The sequence below is a fragment of the Anomalospiza imberbis genome, chromosome 7 (assembly GCF_031753505.1).
Source record: "Anomalospiza imberbis isolate Cuckoo-Finch-1a 21T00152 chromosome 7, ASM3175350v1, whole genome shotgun sequence".
Taxonomy (NCBI): Eukaryota; Metazoa; Chordata; class Aves; order Passeriformes; family Viduidae; genus Anomalospiza; species Anomalospiza imberbis.
The window spans coordinates 30,063,428-30,085,327 of record NC_089687.1 but is presented as its reverse complement, the minus strand read 5'-3'; the positions used below and the strand labels follow the sequence as shown (position 1 = coordinate 30,085,327).

Genomic DNA, 21,900 nt, shown 5'->3' with positions numbered 1-21,900 from the left:
CTCTTCTGATACACATATGACATATGTACATTCAGAGAATGTAAAATGGCCCAGAAGATGTGGGGAGTGAGCTCTGGATTGCCTGGTCATATCCTCTTTATTTTTGTCATAAACACACCTGGGTTATTTTTCTGAATCAAAATTATCTGTTTCTTTGTTTGACCTTCAAGAGCACTTTTAACCAACTTGGCACCTTGAAATAGAGAGAAAACAGTTTCTTTAAAGCACCAGTATGTGTGCACTTCTACCTTTCTCTCCAGTACCTAAAGCCAGCATGCCAGCCAGCACTTTATTGCAGAAATTTGTTCTGTGCTGGAAAGCAGCCCCGGTACAGACTTAAAAGACAATGTCTCCCTGCCTCGTTAGCAGAGCTGCCCAGGGCAGGCCCGAGCTGGCCACCACGGCTCCCCAGAGGCACATTTGCTGCTTCCAGCTGACCCACAGAGGTGGGGAAGCCGTGGCTGGAGCCAAGCTCAGGAGCGCTTCCCAAATCCGAGTTCAAATGCATTTCTGACTTCCCGCTGGGGAGGAATTGAGCCCGTGGCCTGTCCCTCCCCTGTGCCAGCAGGTCCTGCAGCAAGCACGGCGTGAAGGCCACGAGGGCTGGTGCTGGGGTCTGGCTGGGTGCCCAGCCCAGCAGCCACCAAGGGAAGGTGTGAGCCTGCGGAGGAGCGACAGGGCCAAGGCTGCTCATCCAGAGAACCCCTGCCCGCGAGAGATGGTGCTCCAGAGGCAAATGCTCAACTGCATTCTGCACACGATAGGTTTGTTAAAGACTGTCAAATGGCTTAGAAGTAAGATTTCTGAAAAATGTACAAAATGAAAAAAAAATTACAGCACTGCTGTAGATAGTGACAAACATGAAGATACATCAGCATTAAATAAATAGCCAGCTTGGGGTTCTCAATTGCAATGACCATATACTCTCTGTGTTTGTAATACCTAGGAGACCCATAGTACATTACAGAATTTTGTTAATTACCAAGTAAGTGAAGAAGGAGAGGAAAAAACACTGTGACCAAAATGTATATTGTGTATTGATTTAGAGAGCTGTAATTTAAAATTAATAATTTATCATTTCTCTTAACAGGCTATACTCTATTTTTTAAAAAGTAATGAAACCTTTGGAATACAGAGGAAATCACTTCCCACTCTGTCATTTCATCTATGCTGAGAAAGGAGAAGGAGTGGTTTGCCTTCCCCTTGCCACATTTATAAAACGTGCAGTTTGGCAAAGAGTAGACTAGCAAGATTACAGATTTCTCTTTGCTGTTACTTATCATGCAACAGTGGACAAAATAGCAACTGGTGTGTGATGTTAAGAGAGTCTTCCCAGGTAATACCCTCGGGAAGCAATCACAGGAGCACTCAGAACAGTGACAGTCATTGTCCCACCAGTTTCAGCAGTTCTGACCAGCAGAAGTTGCTTGGCTTATTGAATAATAATGAGATTGTCTCCCTCTTGCTCGAAAAGCTAAGTCACTCAGATCAGGACTTCCACAAGAAATAGAACACTGCAAGCTATTAATGAAATCACTGTTGGTTCACATCTAACTAGAGGAACAACCACAACAAAAGTAACTTGTCATGAGAAATTATTTAACCCTGCTGCAGCTGCAACCTTTGTTTTGAGTGTATGTGGGCTAAATAATTTCCTACAACTGCACTGTGAAAACTTTAGGGGGGGAAAGCTTCATAGAGAGCTTCAAACAAACCCAAGTATTAAGTTCTTATGTGTGCTTTCTTTACAGAGGCATTAGTAATTTTCAGTTATTGCTCATTTTTAGTGCAGAGAGCTCCTGCTACATCCTCACTGTTAGAGACATGAAAGCTTCACAGCACGGTGAGGAGGTCAGGTCCCAGCCTCCTTTCCAGTGGAAACAGGGCTTATGGGATTACACTGGTTATGAGCATGCAACTCTTTTCTCCCTCATACATTATTTATCTAATTGGCTGCTTTCAACCAAACTAGAGAATCACAGATTTCTCCAAAGTAATTAAATTCCTACAAGTTTCATTGAAGCAGACAAACAGGAAAAGGACAGAGACCCTAGATATGCTCTGAACTGAGCTTCTTTTTAATAGACACCAAAGAATCTCAAGAGGAGATTCAACTAATGATACCAACTACAAGTAAAATCCACATGAAACTCTGACCCTTGTCAAGGGTCTTTAGAGACAAATTAAAGACAAATTTGGTGCTGATGAATCTGTGGCAGCTGCCATCAGCTGCTGCATGCACCTTGGATTTGGCGTGGATGTGTTGAAAGTATAGTCCAAATTTAGGAAACTGTCCTAAAATCTGGAGTGACATTTCTGCTCTGCCACACACTTCTGTGTGATTATGGATTAGGATTTGTACGATGGTGCTAAAATGAGGATGATGCCTTTGGTCTCTATAAAGATGGAGCAGATAGTAAGGCATTCACACAGTGTGGGGACACAAAGAAGGAACATCAAAGACCCTGGAGAAAATGAGGAAATTACCATACAGGCCTCCCTTTTTCCCACTTAAAGCATAACTTGTCTTCTAGATTTTATTTTTACATATCTTGTTTCTTGTATCTTTTTTGTTTTCTGACCACCTACCCTCTGACACCAGTTGGTTCAAGTTATGTAATCAGCCTGGGAAGCACTAGAGGAACAGCTCATAGCTTCAGAAGGAAGCTTCAGGAAGAGAGTCCAAAGCATGTGAAGAGGCAGCATCCCAGGATAGCTGGGATTTTCAGAGAACTGCTTGTCTGCTTGCAGTTTGATTTACATGCCCTGTTGATTGCAATGATATACCCCCAGTAACTTTTATCTTGAGACTTAATTATAAAATTAACATCCTAAATTTTAAAAATTTCAACAGGTCTCCAACAAAACCATCAGAAGTAGGAAAAATGTATATATGTGGCAATCAGGTATTAAGAGCCACAGACACAGGGAATGGCATCTAATCCACTAATTCCCAACAGCTGGAGAAAAGTCATTACTTGTAGGCAAGGTAAGCCTCAGTGTCCTTTCAGAGCCACACTCACTTTTCATGCCCTCTTTTTGCAGGGATGGGGTACAACAGCAGAAGAGAGATGGCTGTTCTGATGGGGCACACACATTACAAACATGTCTTCATAAGTATAGTGTACAGGGATTTTTTCTAATTTCTCCTCCCAATTAATTTTTCTTTAAAGCTCAATTTTTTAAATTGGTGGAAGTTCTGTTCTACTTAGGATAATTTCACTTTCTCTTCATTGTTTTTCTGATTCTCAAAGCATCTTCCTTTCTGGGAAAAAAAAACCACCAAAAGCAACAACCATAAAACCAAAACTCCCAAATCTGACATGTCAAATGCTAAAGTAAGGTTACTCCTATTTATCTAGATGAAAAGAGGATCACCCAGTCCATATACAATAGGCAGTCCAGGACAAAACCAGAAACTAAGTGGTTTATCTTTATGTCTAGTCCTGGATCATCTTACTATTGTGCAGATAATAATGAAAGATAACAAAGGCATTCCCATACTGCCAGATCACTTGTCTTCTGTTTAAATGCATCCTTAAATATATAACTACCCCAAATCTCATCCCCAAGCAAGTCAACAGAATACAGAGGTGGCAAATATCTAAGTGGCTCTTAGAAGAATGTCCCTCGTGTTATCCCCAGGCAACATTGTCTATTACACTGCCAAATTAATGAAGACCAAACCAGCAAAAAATTTCTGGGTGACAAAGCAAAGTATATCTCCTAGCTCTAGATGGGCCACTGAATGATCATTCCTCTGCTCGCAAAGTTTGGTTCCAATTACACCTCTGAATTGCTCATTCCTTGAAGACATCTGGTGTAAATTGCCTTCTGAAAAGTAGCCACAAATTTCACAAAGTTATGCAGATACAACAGCTGTTGTATATATGCTCACCCAAAAGCGAGAAGTGGCATTCTGCTTCTTCCCCATCTTGGAACATAAACTCACTTTGCATCTACTGTGCAAGCAGAATTTAATTTTTTTTTTTCTTTTGTGGTTGGATTTGGGGTTTTTTTGCTTTGTTTTGATCTACTTTGTTAGTTTTGTTCTCTTTTCCCCCCCCCTTTTCCTGCTGGCTCCACTCCTTCCACATAAACCTATGTCTGCAGATTACAAACACTGTGTTGCCAAGTTCTGACTTTATACCTAGAATGTGCTTCAGAATCCTGGCTGAGGTTGTGCTGAGTGCTCGGTGGCTGTTTTGGTGGCAGCTGTTTTCTCTGAGTCACCTGGAAACCAGCTGTTCTTTAGCTACCTTCTCTTTGGTTAGAGGATGCTCACTGGAGGCAATTTCTGGGATTTGTGCTTCATTTGCAGGAGATTGCTGGACAGATCCTGCTTTTCCCATATGCTGGAAGGCCACCTCTGCAAACAGCTGTGCCATTTGGAAAGGTGTGACAGTGCTCTTGCTTTTGAGAGTTTGATTAATCAATATAATGTGAATTTTGTTCAAAGCTGTATGGGTCCAACCTAAATTTCTGTGTGTCTCTGCACACTTTACTGAGCTTTGAGTTAGATTGTGCTAAATACAGCATCTCTCTTTTCCCAGAAGATGATGATTGGAAACAAAATTCATGTGTGTGCAGAGAGATCAGAAAAACAAAATCTATACCAAACTCAAGCAATGAATAAACTATATCTGAGTTCAGTATGTGGTTTGATTCATCTGTCACTTAGACTGGCTTGGTGTCAGTATCTCCTGACTTCAGCCAAAGGATTCTGGCAGTCCCCTGAAGAACAGGGACAAAACAAAACTCCACTATCTTGAAATAGCATAACATGAGTTATTGTGATGGAGCTTTTAATAATATACAAGACACATACAGTATCCATGTTTGGAGTAAAATAAGGATGGCATTTACTCTGAAATGAATGGCTGACTTGGATCCTGGCCCTACAATAATGAATGGCAAAAAAATCCCCAATGAAACTAATCCACTCATATTTTTTAAACTAAAATTTTAACAGGATTCTTTTTCCTATGAGAGATATGAAGAGGTATCTTTGCTTACTTTTTTTAAGACCTGTTTAATAAATCTGCATGAATTGTCAGTGTATATATCTGATTTAATTTTATATGATGGGAAAAGGGGAAATAAATGTGTTTAACAGAGAAAACCAAGCAGGCATCTAAAATGATGAGATTTTTCCCAGCATTTGCTGTGATCATTTGATTCTGCATCCCCCCTGCCCCTACGCTTGTGTTTCTGTGCCTCTGTTCTTTCTAGATTTTATCTGACTCTGAGACAGCTCCTGTCTCTGGAACTAAGATAGCACACCTAGGCTACTGCAGTCTAAGTAATGAAAAATGGCTATTAGTAGGATATTTGTTGCAGGAAGAGAAAATTTTGAAATGGCCTAGCTGTATAGTAACTGCCACAGAGTCCTACACACAACACAAATGTATGCCTAGAAATGGACAAACCCCCATGGACCTTTTCCATTTTCCCCAGTTTCTTGGGGTTTTTTTGTTTGTTTTTCTTTAAAACCTCATCAGCCTATATTGCAGGAGGCATGCCCAAATCTGCTGCCTAAATCATACAATAAGCTGTCTAAATATTTCTGGTACCAGGGGATAAGGAGCCATTTTAAACACTTAACTGCAGTAAGAAGCTGAATACAGGAGCCAACAGGTACCATTCCTCAATCCCTCTTGGTTAAGGAGAGGGACAAATATTAATATAATGTAAGGCAAGCACAACCCTTACAAAAGCTGGATTGACCCTTCTCCCAGGGCACTGCCAATCAGCAATTCCTGATGAAAGATGTTAAACAGGAAGATATTTTGATGAAGGTTTACATGGCCTTGTGGACAAGTCTGCCCCTTCCCTGTGCTCAGCCTCCATAGCTGAGAAATGGGCTGGTGACCTGCTGTCCCCACCCATCTGCCCTCCCTGGTGTGGCACTCTAAAACACTGGTCCTGGTGAGGAGATGAGGCAAAGGAGGTGGGAGTGGAAGGGAGAGTTTGTTCTTAAGAGAAAAAGATTCTTCCAGTGACAGAAACCCAAATGTTACAGATGGGTACATGCTCAGCTCCTGCCTGCTTTCAGAATGGCTTCTGCTCCAACGCTTACTGTTGCTTTTTTCCTCTACATCATCAGCAAGGATCAACTCTCTGTAACAGGGATTCATTTTGGAGAAAAGGCAGAAGCTGTAGTCCTTGCAAAGAGCGCCAGAACTACTTCTCAATAAATTGCCACTGTGACCACAGTCTGAAACCACACAAACATGGAACTAATGCCGCTCCTGTAAAGGTTACAGGATTTGTCTGGTCTTTGTTGAACCTTAGGCTGCTGTTTCATATTCTAATAGAAATTAAAGAGCTAATTACACACAATTTAGACTACACATGAGGGACACAGGTTCAGCTTTCAGCTGAGCTGGGAAAATTTTAATTGTTTAGTTAGAAAAGCAATCTATTTGGAGATGTGCGAAACAACTTCTGATTTGAGGTTAAAAGTCATCAGAGCAATTTATGATCTTACAACTATTAATTTCCTAATTTAGATCAAGGAATAGCAACTGTAAGGAAAAGGCAGTGACTGGGTAGATTAGATCATTAGACCCACAGTCAGCAGAACTAATGTCCATTAACCTAAGTGGCAGCACTAACACCCTTCTTCCTGGCACAGACCCACTGCCTCCCCCTAGTCTGCTTTTCGGGAATAATACCTGGCTACAACAGAGTGAGGCAATTCCAGGGAAAAAACCCCAAACAAACTAAGCAGAAAGGCAGCATCCTTGCTTATTTGGCTATGGGATTTTCCATTGTGATACAGAGTCCGCCAGTGACGGGTGCAAGCGGAGTGTGTCCCCTCCTTCCCACCAGACTCCTCAGGACACTAAGGATCCCAAAACCACTTTATTGGGAAAGGACTGTGGGAAACTGCAGGGCAGAAGGAAGGAAAATCACTAGTTTTCTGGCCAGCATCAATGTCACCTGCCTCTTCTCTCCTGCCTGGTCAAGTCACCCAAAAACCTGACAGACAGCTTCCAGCAGAGACTGGCTGTGGTGCCACTGGCAACGACAGGACATTATTACACTGAAGTAAAAAAAGAAAAAGCAGAGAAAATTCCAAGGCATTTTCTTTTTTTCATGATGAAAAAGTGTCTTCATGCTCCAGTAATGAATGTGAACACACACATTTTAGGGAATGTTTAATAATATTTACTCCTTAGCTATTCTCATTTCCCAAAAGCGCCCCTTTCTGGGTCTGCCACCATTATTTCTGTACAGTCCACAGTCAGCAAGGAATGTCATTTAAAAACTGCTAATGTGTAGGGTTTAAACAGCGTTTATGTGGCTGACAGATTCTGTCTTACTGTGCAGAAGGGATGAGTAACAAAACCAACAATAAATTAGAAACTTGCAACAACAGTGAGATTTAACGAGAGCGCATTCACAGAGAGCTGCTGAGGGCAAATTAAACGAACCAGGATGGATTGCCATCTGTTTTGGGCAGTGTCACTTGGCAAGGACCTAAGGCCAGAAGGGACCGATGTTATCTTTGCTGTCTAGGTCATGACACCATGCTGCCTAGGATAGGCTCAAGCCATGGATTGAAACAAAATAGTCTCCTTCAACTTCCCTTCATGCCAAAACACCACAAAGCAAATACATTTTGCATAACCCTTGACAAGTTATCTGCCATGTTAATCTGGTGACTTGCTCAGTTGAGTCTCCAGATTTATCTGTTCTCTTTTAATTGTGGCCATGATTCAGTCATCACATCCATTTTTGCTGATATCAGTGAAAGTGTACCGCATTTGTTCAGTAATATGCTCATTTTATTAAAAAGATAAGGAAGCAAATATAAAATGAAAGACATTAATAAACATTGGACTGACTTAGTACATCAAACTACCACATGAGTACTCATAATTTAAAAAAAATAATCACATCAGTCACTGAATTAATGCAACTAAAGATCTGGGCTCTATTTTTTAGGGTCTACACAAATCTGTTATAAAAAAGAAATACACAGCTTCTGTTCTGAGGCAAAAATATTGGGTAACTGTTTCAACACCAATCACTAAATTGATTGCCTGATATATTGGTGGAAAGTTCAAAAGTTCAGGTCCAAGATCATAAACCCTCTAATACAGAATAAAACCCACTGCCCCCCTTCAACCCTTCCACAGTACTGACTGAACTGCCCCTGAGCTTCGCTGCTAGGGTGAAGATCAGGGTGGTGAGAAGGGGCCCTGGGCAGTCCAGAGCAATGTGCTTTTGCCACTCTGCAGAAAACTGCTGGAGGACAGAAAGGTAAAGCACTCTGTGTCCCCTCTCCACTGAATGATATGGGATCATGCTGCATTTTAGCTGCAAGTGCAAGTCTATGGATTAGTGGTACTGCTCAGACGGGGCAGTGGTGACTCTGGTCCCTCTGTTCTGCAGTGGGATAGTAAAGCTGGATCTTTCTGGTTTTTTTTCCTGAGTTCAGGTGCAAGGAATACACCTTGCCTAGTTTTCTATTTCCTACCCATCACGAAGAGGGCAGAGACATGGAAATCTTCAGGGTGATGTTCCGTGACCTCCGAGGCTATGTTAGAATTTATCAACAGCACTAGCAGCGAGCTGTCTTTGGAGAGAAACTGCTGGAGTTCTTGACAGCACTGCTTAATATGTACTCATATAGTCCACTAACACAGACCTGTCAGGGCAATAAAAATAAGAATACTGTCTTCAATCTTTTCCATTTCCCCAGCACAAGTGTCATAATACCATATTCCTCCTTCTCTCTTAAATAGCAGCAAAGATGTTCTATGTGTCAGAGCTTTTGTTTCTTACCAGAGGAAGAAAATTATTGTATTGGGGTGGTTCCTTTCAGTCCTTGTTACTACAGAGTTCAGGTACTGCCATGGGAAGGGAATATTGCTACTGGAAATATATTTTTTTTGTCCTCTTCTGGGCTTTGACACACAAAAGTAAACATGAGGCCTTTACTAGATGCATATTTTCAAGGGGCATTTATGTGGTACTTTAGATCACATAAATACTGAGGTGAGAGGTGACTCTGCACAGGAAAGTGAATCCTATCTAACTCCAGCATATTTTGATTTTGCTCTTTGTAGATGCAGAAAACAGCCCCTTCACCCAGCTTTACTGACCTCCAGCTCTAAACCAGCATGTGTCACATTGCCTAAAACCACAATGCTGATCAAACCTTGAGATATCAATAAGCAGAGAATTGCACCCTTGCTGACTTTTGAGCCTCTAGAGAACATTTATTTTGCAAACTTTTTTCATATTCAAACAAAAGTCCAGAGAAATACTTCCTTTAAACAAAAACAGCTTTTCACATAACCCTTAGATTCTTGAGCTCTGCCTAGAAAAATACATCCAAGTACCACAGGAGTCAGAAGAAAAGAAAATATGAGAAGTCAGAGCCAGCAACACTAGCATTTTAAATGAGAACATGAATTTCTCTGACATGTGGGGATAGTAAAAAAAAGAGAAGGTGAGGACTGTGATCAGGGCAGACAAGGGCACTGCTGGAAAGGGAGATGGACAAAGAATTTGGCAGAATTCAACTCACAGTCTGCCTCAGCTGAAGCAGATAAAAACTTGCCTTTTTCTTAGAGACCTGTTGTTATGGTTTTAAAACTTTTTTTTTTCCCCCGTCCAGCCTCCTGCCTATCTTTCTGCTGCAGATTTAAAGAAATAGGAGGCAGGTGCATTGTGAGATGAAGGACTGAAAAAAAATGAAAAAAGCAGCAGCCCTTATCATTCTCTGCTCTCTTTCCCAAATCTATGAAGCAGGCTGTGAAGGATGCTCTGCAGCCATCCGAAGAGAAAGCTCCTGCTGCAGCCTGTGCCATGCCTGGCGCCTCCCGGGGAGAAGGGTCCTGCTGTCCCCTTCCACAGGGCCATGCTGGGGAGCATGTCCCTTCTCAGGCTCCCTGGCACGGTGGGTAGGGGGGAAGGCTGGCAAGGGAGCCAGGGAACAGAGTGCCAAGAGCAGGGAAAAGGAAGCAGGAAAACTACCAAGACAGACAGAGTGGAGGAGGCTGGATGAGAATTGAAAGAGTCACAGCCAAAACGCAAAGCTGAAGCAGAACACTATATTTAACAGAACTGCTCAGTTGAATGCTGCTGGAGAGCTCAAGGTTTGAAGGATCATAGAATTAGGGAGTAGGTTTAGTGCTCCTTTTCCCCTCTGTGATGACCTTCGCTGCTCACATCCCATTCAAATGTAGGTAGGAACTTCTCCAGATGGCATCTTTGCACCTGTCATTTCCTGGAGCGGTCGTACATACTTAATAAACCTTTTCAAATATTATGTCTTGCTTAATTTAACACCATTGTCCTGATGTAAGTGCACACTATGGAACACATTTTAAAAACTATGTTAAATTTGGCTTCAATAAGCTTGGGGAGAACTGAGGGCTCAGTAGCAATCTAAGCTCACTTTTAAGGCACTGCTTGCAGAAACAAGGAGGATGGAGAAAGATCTTGAAGAAAAGTTAGGAAAGGGGAGTCATGTGGGATTCCATCACTTTTCCTCACAGTTTTCTGATTTATGATCCTTACCAGCAATTTTAAAATAAGATAAATAATTAATATTACAACATGGACTGGTACAACAGTGAATATATTGTAGTGGAGTTGCATATAACTTCAGAAAACTACTCCATGTTACCATCTTCAGATTCGATAGCAAACAATGATCAAACCTTATTTGATGCCAATATACTGATTGTCCTGGTGGAATTTATGGTGTTGAATATGCCTCTGATTGGTCATGTTAGATCACATATCAGACAATACTAAAAATTTCTGACAGAGTTGCACAAGACTGCAGCAAAAGCCATCAAAATAAAGCAGCATGATAGCAAATAGAGCAGTTTAAACAAGGGTTCAATATTTAACACTGTATTCAATTTTGTATTTTGAGAGGCTGGCAAGGATTAAGCTTGAAGAATTGAAATAATTTATTTTATAGGTCTTTATTAAATCCACACAGTAAAAAACACTGTCCATCGTGGCCTCAAAACCATGACACAGATGAATTTCTTCATTCTGTTTCCACACAAGGAATTGGTTATTGTTTAATTAGGAAGACATATTTTAAGATGCCATGAGATTGGCTGGAATATTTCTGAGACCTTTGCTGTTAGGACTGAAACACAGCTGTGAATGTAAAAAGAACAGAACCTGTTTCTTCCCTGGGAATTTGCCATCATGGAAATTACTCTGTGTTACAGAACAATGTTCTCGTAGGTATATGGCCTAACCAGAGTCCACTGAAGCTGGCATGTTTGGGGGCAGACTCTGACCTGTGTAAACATCAGAACACTGGAGCAAGTGCATCACATTGTCCCACTTGCTTTGGTGAGCTGAGGCAGCCTCACCAGCTCAAACACAGCCTCATCCATCCCAGGCAGCAGGGCTGAGTGCTCAGAGCACAGACATAACCAGCACTGTCTGAGACATGCTGCAACTGGAATTAACAATTATCTTCAAGACTTAATTACACTTAATGCTCTCCTGTGACAGAGTTAGGTGGCAAGTGAGGCTCCCATACCTGTTTGTCAACAGAAATACCAGACCTAATAACAGTAGTCTCTAATAAATTCCATCTTGAGCTTCAGAATATGACCAGCTGTCCTCTCCTGTCCCTGCCAGGAGACAGGGACAAGCTGAGGAGCCTGAACTCCCACTATTAATCACTGGACAAGGAAGTTGCCATGGCACAGTTGTTTCTCCCCTTATGTCAGGTTTTACCAAGGTTTTCAGAATACTAGGATCTGCTTTTCCACACAGAGACAAAGGCTTTTTGCAGACCCTGCAATATCCTCAACCCTACTGCTGAGCTGCAGGAGACCCCACTGGTACCACACATATTTCAGCACGAGTGCACAAGACAGAGAGGGCGTGCACAGAGTTTAATTCATGCTGCTTGGTTTCCATCCTGAAACACATGGAAACATGTTTGGGATGAACTCCTCTGTCACTTAATGGAATGCCAGACCTCATTTCTTCCTTAAACAGCAAAACAAAACAAAGCCCTCCACTTAATATTGGAAAATACAAAAGGTTTTGATTTTAAAGCTAGGTAAGGCTCCCTTATTTGCAAATTCCACTGGATAGTCAAGAATAAAGCTGGTCTGAAATACCACAGAAAACAAGAGCTAAAAATCTGCTTTATGTCCACTCCATGAATGAAGGAGGAAGACCGGGCACAGATCTGTGATAATCACCAAACCCCTCAGGCCCACCCAGAACTGTGGCAGTGACATCCTAAATGCTATTGGGGCGGCAAAATATGAGTGCTGTAGAAATGGCAGGAATTCATTCTTCAAGCACATATTTCAGCTGTGAAACAGTATGCATCATTTGGAGTGAAGAAGCATTCATTTAAAGGAAAGATGCAGTTACTTGAGGGTTTGTGGTCTGAATATAAACACAGGCAAAAACTAATAGAGGGAGACAATGTCTGTGAACTTGTCTGACCTTTTCCCCTCCAAACAGTACCCTCAGCTCTCACCTGAATCTTGTCTTGAACTGTTACCTGTTCCCAGAATTGAAGGGGCTATAGCACTTAGCAAGAGATCCCCTTAGCCTCATTTTACCAAGTGAACCCTAACCCAACCCCAACCTTAATCATCCTTAGCCTGTTTCTCCCTGACAAGGGGAAGAGAGCTGCCTTTGGCCCTCATGCTAAAAGGATAAAAGGAAGGAGAGCACTGCAGAGCTGTCACCACAACTCAGTCAAACTCAGCCAAGCCTAATATGGAGCACAGCCAAAAAGGTGTCTGAGGAGAACATCAGATTAGCACATCCCTAATATTCCTCTCAAGTGGAGGTGTTCAGCAGATCCCTCCCCTTGTTTCCACACTGCAACTTGAACTGCACAGCCTTAAGGGACGCTGCCTGAAGGCAGAGGTGTTTATGGACACATAGGGCACCTATCAGGGAACAGCCCCCCCAGAGGAGGCAGCAGCCTCTGTGTTTTTGGCAAAGTGGCTCAAAAAAGTGAGAGGAACACCCACAGGTGTGGGATTTCCTGGCAGTTCCTACCACTGGACAGTGGAGAGTACCTGAATTCCCCACTGTCAAAACCTGGAGCCCCTAAAATGCAAATCCACAGAAAGATACTCAAGCTGGAGGTGACTAGCACTTCTTACAAGAGAAGTCAGAAATCACAGACTTCCAGAGGCTGCAGGCTGTGTGCTCCACATGGAGAGAGAAGAAGAGAGAAATGCAGTACCAATAATTTTCCTACTGCTTTTTTGGGAGTATCTGCACAAGTGCTAGAAAAACTGCCTTCCCCATTCCAGTTAAATAAGACTAGCATTTTCTTCCAGTAATTTCTAGTAGGGTGCACATTTGGTTTCCTGTAAACTATAAATTCACAAAGACAAGCCCCACAAACCAGCACGAGTAGGAATCATCCCAAGATTTATGTGTGCATGACATTTTCAAAAAATTCCCGCAAATCATTTATATGGCAGGATGTGTACATGCTGGCTGTGAGCAAGTAATCAGGAAACAGCATTTCACATCCCTGGGCTGGCACTTGAGGTGGGGCCTGGAATACAGCTGGGTGGAGAAAATTTATACATCTTGTAAATGTAGCAGAGCTCTCCATGTAAGACTAGGCAGCAGAGCTATGGGGGAAACAAGCCTTGCCCATGGATTTGTTGGGATGTGAGGAAAAGCTGCTGCATCTGCTGAGATTTGTCTCCAGGAAGCTGACCAGGTCTGTTCAATTGTGAGCTGTGAGAGGGAGGAAGGAGCTTGCTGGACCTACAGCATATCCTCCTGCTGATATTTCTGGGCTGGATGTCTGGACTCCCTTACTCACAGATTCTCTGGTCCTCATTGCTCTCTCACAGTAACTTGTTACACACCCCTTGCAGTGTGTAAGAAAAGAGCAGCTACTGCTGGAAGTCACAAACAGCAAAATGCTTCAGGATGCTCAAGTACCACCAGGAGAACTGAGAGTTGAAGGGAAACCTTGTAGTGCTGTCACTTATGTTTCACAAGAGCAAGCACAGTTCCTCTGAATACCAAGTTGATTGTGAATTCATGATTCTTGTCATTTCAGGAAATTGTCATCACCTACTCAAAATCTGCAAAACTTTAAATGCATTTTTAGAGGGCTCAGAGAGAATTAAACATAATTTTGTGTCAAGAGTAACTAAAAGCTCACTATCAACCTGGTTTTACTCTTAGTGGAAGGAGTCAGAAGCATAAAACTAGCCATCAACCGGCAGTGAGTCTGCTGAGAAAGGAGAAGAAAATATTCCTCCTTTTACCAGAGTAAACCAGATTTCAGAATCAACCTGAGTAAAGAAAATCTTCAGCCACTGTGCAAAAACATAGCTAAAAAGCCAACAATTAGCCCAAAGTGCAAAGGCTGTTTGTACCTAGGGTTGCAAATTCAAATTTTTAAACTCAAGGGGCTTTGCACCCACCTCACAACACCCTAATCAGTCGTGTCAAGATGGCCACAGTGGCCATGACTTAAACCTAGGATTTAAAAAAAACAAAAATCAACTTCTCCAAGCACAGGGACTGCCTGATCTCTTTCAAGCTAGGATGAATAATACAGATATGTTTAAATTTGAAATACTCTTCTTGTGAGCTTTATCTTCCAGCAGCAAATTCCTATCCTCTTTCCCCAGCTGAGCCAAGATATTCCTGAATATTTTATAACTAAAAATCTTTTTCTCTTTGCCCTCCTATGTAGATTCTCACACCCTGCAGCCCAGCATGACAAGTTCTTCTCTTTGAAATACTGAGCCACTTTCAGTGGGTCTTGTCAATCCTTTACACCTATTTTAATTGAATATTTCAAAGTGGAGGGAGATCAGAGCACTCTGCCTGGGTGGGCGCTGGCTGATGGTGTCAAGCTCTCTCTGCTCATCCCCAGCTGAAGTGATCAGATCCCTTGCCTCTTTGGGCCAAGGGGATGATGGATGTCACAGCCTAATGGGTGAAAAGTGGTGATGAGGGAGCTTGAAAAAGAGTAGATAAAGCATGCTATATTTAGAAGCTGTTTGTTTTCAAGAATGGGTTTGAACTTTAACTCACACAAAAATTATGCCTCGCAATTCCACTCTTCCGTGACATCTTTGTTCCTCAGCTAGGGCCACGAAATACAACATCACTCTATTATTAATAGCAAGGCTCGTTGTTTTTTTCCCTCCATCTCTCCAAGTGTGGATGCCTGGATCATGTAGGCAGATGCAGCACCCAGGTCTGCTCTAGATGCAGTGTAGTAGCTGCATCCAGCCCAAGTTCTTCTCAGAGAAAATTAAAGGGAAACACTGGAGGCTTGGTGTTATTCATATCCGAGTCAAACCAAAAGATTTGTAAGCTTCCTTTCTGGTATAATATTTCAATCTTAAATAGAATCTGAAACTACTAAATGACTATTAAATTTCTCAAGCAGCTTATTCTTCTGGATAAATTAGAAGGCAGCATAAAATGGGATCTCCTGTACTTCAATTACATTTCTTTGCTTACGTGAAAAGCAGCCTTTTGAGAGGGAAGGACTGCAGAAGAAATGGCTGCCTGTACCCAAAAACTCTTGCCAGAACATTCTGAATATTGGGACCACCACTTCCATTAGCATCAGGCCACAGGTAGAGAATGAAGAGAGGCTGCCACAAGAAAAAGTCCTGAAACTGTGCAAGCCAAAGGGGAAAAGGACAGTATTTTTCTTGAAAGCAAGACAGTTAAGGCAATACTGGTAAGACATTTTGATGTGAGAATTATTTTTGCTTCTTTTATTTTTTTCTTTAAATCATCAGAGTTTGGCAATGATACTGCGAAATTGATTTTTTTTTTGTTGTCCCAGGCATAATCCCCTGCAATTCTTTGATAAATTCCTATCTCATGCTCATGTCTTCATCAGTTTAGAGTCTTTACTTCCCATTAGAATTAGTTGTTTATGGTTGACAAATATTATTTGTATTTTCCTTGCTAAAATGATCATGGGGATAAAACTCCCATTTTTATATTCACAAATAAAGCTGAACAATTATATGGCTTTTGGCATAAACAGGAACATAACAAGATTTCTTTTTGAATATTTTTCCTCCCTTAAATTCTCTATTGTGGTATTTTGGATCCAATGCCCGAACATTCAGCATAATTAATTAAGCTTTTTATTCTCAGGAGTAATTTAGTGGGATTTGCCAGAAAATGTTTGGAAAATGGCTATGCATTTAATAATACATGCACTGACTACTGTTCTAGCACTCTGTAGGAGTGGATAGCCACAATAAGCATAAAAACTTAGTTATGACTGGGAACTGTGTCCCTGTTAGGTAAACACAGCTTAAAACCAGGAGATGAATTTTGCATTATTCCAAATGATTAATACCATATCAGAGTGAGAACCCAGTTGCAGGTGAAATTTGCCCAGATTGCCAAGGGTAGAGCAAGATTTTGGTCATCAAAAGGTTGGGGCAAAGGATGGAAAAGCAAAGAGTAATTGTGTGGTGGAGCCAACTGAGGAAGCCTGAGCACTGAAAGAACAGGCTATTGAGACCAGAATTGCAAACCAAAAAATGTCCTGCGTTGAAATAGCCTCCAGCAGGTCTCCACTGCTCACAGTTATCTGGGTGCAACCTCTGTATCACAAACTCTTATAGTCACTTTTACATTTGCTTTTTTCCTTACATGTTCATTGCATTGCCACAGTCACTGTAAATACGGCTCATGAAACAGGCTTCAAACCCAAAGAGGAAATGTGAGGTGGCTTCACACTATGGCCACTAAATCATTTCTTTTGGTACTCAGGGTACCTCTGTTAGAGTTTATTCAGGAGTCCGAGTCCTGCAACTCAAAAAGCTTTTACTCGTCATCACTATGCGCTGGGTCTGCCTCCAAAAATCTGTTTGCATTGGAGCTGTTGTGCTGTAGCCTTACTACCTACCTCCATGTCAATAGCAACGGAGAAATAATAAATCTGCTCATTCTGCTTGCAGTGGTTTCCAATCAATGAAGACATTTGGGTTACTGGTTTAGCAGCTCTTGAGCCTGTTTAAGGTTTCATTTCCTGGGCCCTGGCAGAGAAGAAATCAGCACTGCTAATGCAGTACAAGAGCATTGTCTGAAGTTGCTTTAAAAGGAAAACCAAGGTGCACACAGCCCTGACCACAAGTTTTCTGTCTGTTACTTATAAGACATGATAAACTAATAATTAAAAATCTGAAATCCTTCAAGTACCATATGTGTATTCTCAAACAATTTCACTTTCTAGAATCCTTTAATCAGAAGTGCAGGAATGGAGTACAATGAAAGCTGACATATTTCAGCAGTAGTAAAGGGGGGATCATACCGAGTTTTGATGCAAGCATATGCAGTCCTTGTAGACTGCAGCCTGACACTGATAATTGTTTTACCCCATGAGTTTGGAACTGTTGGGATAGGCTCTACTAGCAAGATACCCTACAAAATATGGGCCTGACCCAGTGCTTACTGGAGTTAATTGGATGTTTTTTCTATGACACTGGCAGAGATGATTTTAAGCCCCTAGAGCAGAAATTGGCTAGCAATTGTCCATTTTCTCTCATTATTCACAGAGAATAAATTCTACTGTGCCTTTTCAAAGATGATAGCTGAGTTAAATTCATGCTTTTATTTTGCTTAAGGAGGATGAATTTCTTTCAAATAAAATGTCCGCTTTTGGGTTTTTTTTTTAGCAGAGTTCTGGCACATGTTTTCAGGGTCAAGATCTAATAATAGCCCTTACAAAATCCCCACAGTTGTGACATTCACTCTTTGGTGCAGCAAACAATGAGACTGTAATGATGATGATAATTGTGTTTATTTTTGATTCTGGACAAATGTCATCTATTCTCCATCCAATCCCATTGTGAAAAGGCCTAAACCATGACCTCCAGCAGGATTAGCTGACACAGTTCCACTTGGCCCAAATTTGTGACAATCTGCTGAAAATGGCAATCTTAATTTTTTTTCTATTTTTTTCTCACTGCTGAAGAGATCTCCAGTAAGAAACATTATCTTTAATTTACATTAAAATATTTTAGCTAAAGTTAAGCCAAACTAATGGGTGTTAATGATGCACTTAAGATACTCCCACAGCAGAAGATCTCCTGGTGTCTCTCACAGAGGTCCTTCACCTACTCAATGGAGATTTGCCTTCAAAAGATAAACACACCTGTTTGCCAGCACTCTCCCCTCCTGTAGCTGCACTACTGCCCCATTTTAAGGGAGACCATCTGCATTTAGGGTCTAAAGAGGTGATTGAAGCTTCTTCTGGAATGTATTTACCTGTTGCCACTAAGCTGAAGTCATACTGCATGCTGGAGATGAAAGTAAAAGGAAGGACAAGAGTAAGAGGGAGAAAGGGAAATGGAGGAGAGAAAGGAGGGACTTGCAGAGATCTTAGGTATGGCATAGATTTCTTCCAAGTAATTCTGAATTTGTAAAAAATGCCAAACTATTTGAATATCTTGATTGATAGTTCAATATATTTTGAATAGATAGTTGAACATATTTTTTGAATGCTGAGGTAATAAGAAAAATAAAGGATTAGAAGCTGCATTGGAAGTGTATCATTAGAAGTAAATATTTGAATAGTTTGAAGTATTGCTTTGTAGTTCAGCAGTCCAGCAGAGCCCTTCTTTATAGCAGTCCTATTCTGGGTGTGTTTACTTAAGAGAATTGAAGTGATTCTCTTCCTTACCTAATTTCTTGTTCTCCCCTCCTTCTTTCATTAACAGACTTTGATTTAATAGTTTTCACTGGAGACATAGTTCATCATTGTACCAAAGATGGTAGCATCCAGCAATTTATCTGTCAACCTCTTCTCAATACACCAGCAATTTTTCATAGAAGAGAGGAACTTACTGGAGCAGTGGTCTATTCTTGTGGCATATAGCCCTATTAGCGTAGTAAATTTATCATTATACATGACATAAAAGATGCATTACCATCCATTAAATTCAGATAGAAGCAAACCATTGGATGCCTACCACTGGATCTCTCCCACACCACAATATCCTTTCCAGTAATGCCTGTGTGGTCTTTGAGGAGAGTTTCCCTTCCAAATGGTACCCTACAATTAAACGTGCAGGGCTTTCAGATGCAAGCCAGCTGTAAGATATTGGCATCAACATTTACTGCTGTGTAATGAGGTGCACCCAGTTAAAAGTGCATAAATTATTACTTGTTTTATATGGACAGGAAGCCTGGTTTTGCATTTATCTTCTGCTACACCTTCCACACCCCTCAGACATAAATTGAAAAAAGGCTCATTATCTTTTTTCCCCCTTTGTGTTTTAATGCAGCAGTCCCACGTAGGGAGGGGAAATCTGCACAGTCCTGTGCTTCTACAGCAGAGGAACAGGACCCCCAGGCAAAAAGCCACATGCCCCAGAAGCACAAGGGGAGCCCCCAAGCTTTGCTTATAGTCTCAAACCCCCTCTATTTTCAATTAAATTATCTAAACAGTAAAATTACTTTGTGCTGTCACAAATGATGCTGCTGCCCTAAGAGAAGCATGATTTAATCTAAGTTTACACCTGTAGCTGACTAGTTACAGGAAGATAATTTGTCGATTGAGTTTTGCCTGTTTTCATTCTAATAATGCTCTTTGTCAAACCCAGATATCTTTTTCTCTTTTTTTCATTCTATCTCCAAGAATTAAAGCCCAAGGCAGGATTGGAAATGTCATTCTCCCTTTTCGTTTCTCTTCTCCTCCACAGTGAGAAATGTTCCAAGATAAACACACCCCTCTACCCATTGTACTCGGCCTGAATTCACCCATTGAGGTCTGTTGGGGTTTCACACTAAAACTTCAAAAATAACAGGAAACACGTAGAAGTGAATAACATTTTCATTTAAAGGGTGATAAAATTCATCACACATTCTCAAGACTGATCTATAAAGACTGAGAGCTTTCAAGCAGTTTGTACTGCTGGGTCATTTTACAGATATTGCCACTACTGTAAAAAGGAAAAAAAAATCCAAAACAAAACCAAAAACAGCAAGGGAGAAGTAAAAAACCCAAAGAAGGGTTAGAAGAGGACTAATTTTACAGGGTGATGGAATTGAGGACACCAAGAACAAGCACTGAAATCTTAGAGTATTTGATCAAACTTCTGCATGCCTCCTTCCCTCCTCAGGGGAAAAAAAAGGCAATTATACTCCACACTTATGATGGTAGAGTCCCAGGAAGTAGCACATGCAGCAGTGGATAGTTTTCTTTAATTATTTGTTGCATTCAAAGGCAAAAATTATACTTAGATACATTGCTTCAGTGTTGACTACTGGAGAAAAGGCCTTTACTGAGCAAGGTAAGAAAGCAAGGAGGGAGAAAGGAGAAAGTAACTGATATTATTTAAAACATTCACATTGAGAAAAGATGGTGTTTGGTGGACTTTTACACTTGAACAGTCATTGAAAAGAAAACCTTCCAACAATATTAACAATTAAGACTCAATTGTCAATCCCTCAGTCAGTGCAGAAGAGAGGCACAGATCAGATACACTAAGTGTGGACCCACATCACACACCTGCAGCGCTGCAGCCAAAGTGTTTTTAGCAGAGGTATTGTCTCTCTCAGCCTGAGCAGAGCACACGCAGAGGGTGCCTTGGAGGAGTACTGGAAGCTGCCCCGGGTGTGTTCAGAATCGGTGAAAGAGGTCCCATGGAATGATCACTTAGCAGAGAAACACATAACAGCCCTCTCACAGTGTTTGCCCTGTTGGCAACCATTACGAACCAATTATTTCCTTTGGTCTCTTAAAAGGGGTGGGAATATAGGCTTCCTAAGGACTGCCATCACCCCGGAATGGCATCACATCAGTGCTTCAAAGGGAGCTGTGCTGAGCACGGAGACACGGTCTGACCTCGCCTCCTACCACTGAGCAAGCCCACGAGCTGTGGCTGCAGGAATGAAAAGTGCTCCCCAGGTGCCTTGTCTTATAAACCGGTACAGGCAGGAGAAAATTCTCTGAAATCTCAAAGACCTCAATTCAAATGTGCTTGCAGAAGCATCTTTTTATCTATCAAATGCTTCTGGACTCCAATTAAGCAAAGTACAGAAAGGGCTGGAACGGCCCTGAATGACCTTTGCACAAGATGATGCTTGTACGCCAAGAGCACAAAAAGCCATACAAGTTATTTAAACCTATATTTTTTTGTCCATTTGCAGTAACAGCTACCACTGCATGCTGTGTATCAGTGGGCTGACTTGTCAGTGGCTGAAGCCTGCTATTAGCCAATGAGTAAACATGGCTTCATGCCCTCAGACCTTGGGAAGGATTAGCTTTTGCTGTGAAATACAGACATATTGGCAACGTCTTGGATGCATTTTGAAACATTACTGGAACACTCTGGTACACTTCATAAGTATAAATTCTCTACATTTTCCCACAGTCGCAGGCCCTGCAGGGAATATTTAGCATTAAGTGTAATTATTTAGTTTTGTGGAATCTGTATCAGGCTCTAGATGTCTGCATATTGTTTCTGTTTTAAGATAAATACATACAGATTCCAACAGATATTGATGTACTCTCAAGTACCAAAGTACTGTCACTGCAGACAACATTTCCAAACCATCCTTCTCCCACATAGTATCTCTTCTGGAGAGACCAAGTTTTAAGCCTGCTGTACCCAATTTCACCTGAATTACAGAGGGAATAACTAGAAAGCATTTCGGAATAAGGAAAACTGAACACTAGGATGCCAGTTTGCATTTCTTGCCCATCTCACTGCTGTGGGATCAGTTTCTTGGGCTACTGTGGCAAGTCACTTCAGCACGGGTCCTACTATCCTTCTCCCCAGCTTAGTACATTCAGGTACTTAGAGGTGTGATCAGAAACACTTGGATTTTCAGCTCCACACCTTTGACTAAACTCAACAACCTGTGCATTATCTACCTGTAATTTCTAGCACAGGCTGCTCT

General features: G+C 41.5%; 1 protein-coding gene across 1 annotated transcript in view; it reads right to left on the bottom strand.

Moving 5' to 3' along the window:
- The window catches only part of TMEFF2 (transmembrane protein with EGF like and two follistatin like domains 2), a 186,616-nt gene that overhangs the window by 137,891 nt on the left and 26,825 nt on the right, over nt 1-21,900 (bottom strand). The gene's annotated exons all lie outside the window — the stretch shown is intronic.